Raw genomic sequence first — 5,107 nt, 5'->3', positions numbered from 1 at the left:
TTATGGAATATTTTACATTAAATTTCTTACAATTATAAAGTCGTAAACTGGTATCATGTCAGTTTTTTGATAAAATTCTGTAAACATTTATCAGTTTAAATCGCCCACCAGGCAGATGTCAATTACTGTCATTTAGGCAGTAGGACTAATAGATTAGCTTAAATATGATTTTATCAATCTGAGATGATTTTTTTATTTACAATGTAGGCTTGGTTAAAGCATCCAATCTTTTTTTATATTATAATTAAAATATTTTTAAAGAGATTTTAGTGAGTGTTTACATACTGTATGCTTTTATAATAGCTCAATTAAAACATTTATTCTTGGAGCATTTTCTCTTTACTATGGGCATAGTGTTTTTTCATTGGTGATCTCACAAAGAATTGTTTTGGTAATGCACTCTGAATGAAGATTTGAGCAAGGTATTTTAAAATGTCCACTGAAAAACCACAGACAGAAAAATGTCAGAGGTATACCAAATTTTTATATTTGCTGTACTTTACCTGTTTTCTTTAAAACAGTGACGTACCATGAAAAATATGTGATGTTGTTTAATTTACTCACCATTACATGCCAAATACAGTACTACACTGCTAAGATTTTAGCTGTATTTTCCTTTTGATTTTACAGTAATATACTATAGGAATGACAGCACAGTCTAACAGTGCATGGAAATTACAGTACTACACTGCAAACACTTTTAGAGGTATTTTACTGTTGATTTTACAGTAATATACTAGCAAATGCCAGCAAAGTCTAACAGTGTGTAGTCTCTGATTTTCTCTGTAGGACTGCAGGTGTCCAGGGTCAGGAGAGGCTTTACCTGGTGGTCCTCCTGGGAGAGAGGCCTTCTACTGTCATCATGTTATTGTTATTTAGCTGTTTGATATTTGAACACATTTATTAAAACAAATACTAACTGAGAACTCTTTCTGGTCATTGATTTTTATCACCAATTTTATTAGATGTGTTTGAACATGTTACATGAACAGAAAATGAAAAGATGGTAAGGAGACAAGATTATTTATAATACGTTACACTTATTTACAGATCAAAACCAGTATGGACCAGTTTTGTATGGTTAAAGCAGGATTAACCTGAGTGACTCTTCCTGGATCATTTTTTTAAACTGAGTGAGCAGGAAGTCTTTAACAGTGCAGCTGGATCTGCTGCAGGAGGATCCAGACGTGGATGGAGGGCTGGAGCAGACCCGTGGCTGGACGTTTCTGGCCAGAGGAACATCATACAGGACGGTCTGCAGAGAGAGCTTTGGGACGCTTCCTCTCACTGTCCACTCCATCGTCCATCTACAGGGACTGCTGGGCTGGCTCAGACGACGGCTGTTACATCTCTGTGAATGACTTGCCTGTTAACAATAGTGGTGGTTTGCTGGTACCTCCTCCAGGACAGAGCAGCACTGACCTCCTCCGCACACATCTTCCTCACGCTCATCCTGCAGACCCACAACTTCACCAGCACAGAGGCAGATGTGCAGCACAGTGCATGCTGACTTGTAATAGATTAAAAATAGTTTTTTTAATTGAAAAATGTAAAACAAAACATATAACCTGCAGTACACTGGTTCTGTTCAGTTTAAAGAAAAGCAGCAGGGAAAACTACAGAGAATTTACATTTTTAAGACAGATCTAATCATTATTAGGCTTAAGTTGAATAAACAAATGCACATTGAAAACAGCTCAACGCTATTTTATTTTAAAAAACTGTTTTTTTAAAACGTTTTACCCTCATTTGATGCAAAATAAGTTCTAAGGTCCAATTTACATTAGAAAACATCCTACTGCATTCAACATTTATAATGCATTTGGTTTATATTAATTACCTGCATGTTAATACTCTGTAGTAATGTGTTGTGTACGTTTAACAAGTTCATTCTGTAGCTTAAAACATACATGAAACCATCTAAAGTTAACATGTAAGTCCTGAAAGCTTCTAGAATAAACAAAGTTACTTTACCTGAAAACGGTTGTGAACAAACGCTGCTGATGGACGTGAAGCTGCTGTAGTTCCTTAATATTCCTGCTCCATTTTCGTTAGCTTTAGCATTTTTCCTTTGCGTGTAGCTGCCGCCACGGCTGTGACGGGATCTACGGGCCACCGTAGAGGTGAAGGCTAGACTGTCCGAATTCAGAGCCGCTGGGTTCCGGTCTTAGCGGTCTGGCAAGGACCCGGCTTTGCTAGACCGGCGAGGACCCGTATTCGTAAGCATCCTGCCTGTGGATTCGGACACACCCACAGGCTCACGACAGCATTGTGACATCATAATGTACCAGTTTACATCATAGCATACCTCTTAGCCAATAGCGGTGGCAGATTTAAATTCAAATACAGTGCAGTTTTTACCTGACAACGGCACAACACTGCCAGTTTTAACTAAGATGCACTGAAGTGCCAAATTATTGACTACACATGTCTGCAGCACGATTAGACACTTGTTTATTTAGTTTATCAGCAAAAAAATGTTTATTTGGGGGTGACTTGCTCTTTTAAAAGATTTACAGAGATTTTAATGTGTGAAGTTGTTTGATAATTGTATTAATAATTAATGAATAAAAAAGTGTGAAGGGGAGTTATTAAGCAAGTTTTACTGACAGAAACAGATAGTTTTTTAAATAAAACATACTTTTTATTGTTTTCCTGTTTGGTAAAAGCTTTTGGTTGTTATTTCCCCCTCCTTTAAATCCACCTGTAAAAGCTGGTCCTATGGGGTCAAATGACCCTTGAACCAGTTTATATTGCTGCTTGTTATTTTGTGATGTGTATGATTTGTATAAACTTTATTTTAACAGTCAAACCACATGTTTCAGGAGACTGGTAGTCTCATATCGAGAGCCAAAATTGGCACAAATAAACATTTCAATAATTAATTCAAATCTTAAATGTGCCATCTACATTTTTATCCAGTGACTGAGAGACATTTGAACCCTGATGAAAAGGTTTCTGACCCACAGTCGTCGTCAATGTGGGACAGTCCCTCAAAGGCAGATGCCTGAACCACCTGACCTCTGCTGCCATGCATTTTGGACAGTGAGTAGCTGGTAAGATTCTATGTAAAAATGCCTTCAACTGGGATTCAAACCAGAAACCTTCATGGATTGAAGCAACAGTGGTAACCCTTACCAAAACGTACTACACTCACCTAAAGGATTATTAGGAACACCTGTTCAACTTCTCCTTATTGCAATTATCTAATCAACCAATCACATGGCAGTTGTTTCTATGCATTTAGGGGTGTGGTCCTCGTCAAGACAGTCTCCTGAACTCCAAACCAAATGTCAGAATGGGAAAGAAAGGTGATTTAAGCAATTTTGAGCGTGGCATGGTTGTTGGTATCAGACGGGCCGGTGTGAGTTTTTCACAATTTGCTCAATTACTGGGATTTTCACCCACAACCATTTCTAGGGTTTACAAAGAATGGTGTGAAAAGGGAAAAACATCCAGTATGCGGCAGTTCTGTGGGCGAAAATGCCTTGTTGATGCTAGAGGTCAGAGGAGAAGGGGCCGACTGATTCAAGCTGATAGAAGAGCAACTTTGACTGAAATAACCACTCGTTACAACTGAGGAATGCAGCAAAGCATTTGTGAAGCCACAACACGCACAACCTTGAGGCGGATGGGCCGCAACAGCAGAAGACCCCACCGGGTACCACTCATCTCCACTTCAAATAGGAAAAAGAGGCTAAAATTTGCACCAGCTCACCAAACTTGGACAGTTGAAGACTGGAAAAATGTTGCCTGATCTGATGAGTGTCGATTTCTGTTGAGACATTCAAATGGTGGAGTGAGAATTTGACGTAAACAGAATGAGAACATGGATCCATCATGTCTTATTACCACTGTGCAGGCTGGTGGTGGTGGTGTATTGGTGTGGGGGAGGTTTTCTCAGCACACTTTAGGTCCCTTAATGCCAATTGGGCATGGTTTAAATGCCACGGGCTAGCTGAGCATTGTTTCTGACCATGTCCATCCCTTCATGACTACCAATCAATCAATCAAGTCACATCATTACTGAATTGAATATACACTATACCTGGACTTATAGTCGTCCTAACTCCTTGATTCTGTCACTGTTCCTCTCAAAAGGAACAGTGTAGAGCTGCTTCATCCGCACTCTGTGTTTGGACAATGCCCGTGTAATGGTTGTGAAGCTGATGCCATCAATATTGTCAAATATCTCATGGTCCTCCACTATTCTAGTCTGAATTTCATGCACTTTCATTGCATTATTTGCAACAAACATTTAGCTCTTGATCATTACTGAGGAGCATTCCTCTTCCTCCAGAGGGTGGAAGACGTTGCATTCTATAGAGGGGAAAAATGCATTACTATATGGTCTTATTTATACTGCAAGTTACAATAGAAGCAATCCATTATAAATGCAATACATACCTGTTGGTTTGTTGAAAGATGCGTATAATGGAGGCAACCACTGACCTCCTCAAATTGGGCTGCACTCTTTCACCAGCCTCTCTTAGTGAAAGACCATGGTTGATTACATGGTCAATGATGGTGGCACAAATTTCATCACTGACTACTGTTCTTGCAACCCTTGGAATTCCACCACCACACATTCTTATGCCTCTACCTTGCCCTCTCCTTGGACCTGCTCCTTTCACTGGGCCTGCTCTGTTCCCTTGGCCCCGTCCTTGTCCTTTTCCAGACATTGCAGTGTTTGTCCTTTCTGTTTTGTTTTTGCTATTGTGGGATGTTGTGTGTTAACATTCGCAAATACTACAAAAACAATCCATAGTTTCGTTGGGAGCAATAGCTTCTCTGTTAAGACAATGTAAGCATTATGTAAATCTGTTGATTGACTGCATATTGTGTGAAAACAACATGGAATGTGTGAATTGTGTGGCCACAAAACACTGATGCTGTGCTACTTGTATTTAGAATTTTGAAAATGTGACAGCTGGTTGGACAAATGCTTTAGCAACTGAAAAAAACTGTAAAAAGCACCAGCTAGTTGGGATTTATTTTTTAACTGCAGTCCCCCTTAAATCCTCCAGAGTGGGTCAATCCCATTGGCTGTAGCCTCAGCTCCAGGTGGCTGTTATTTTGAAAGGGAGTGAACGGAAATTTCTCCTTT

The sequence above is a fragment of the Nothobranchius furzeri genome, chromosome 3 (assembly GCF_043380555.1).
Source record: "Nothobranchius furzeri strain GRZ-AD chromosome 3, NfurGRZ-RIMD1, whole genome shotgun sequence".
In the NCBI taxonomy this organism is placed as follows: Eukaryota; Metazoa; Chordata; class Actinopteri; order Cyprinodontiformes; family Nothobranchiidae; genus Nothobranchius; species Nothobranchius furzeri.
Note: the sequence above shows the minus strand (reverse complement) of the source record.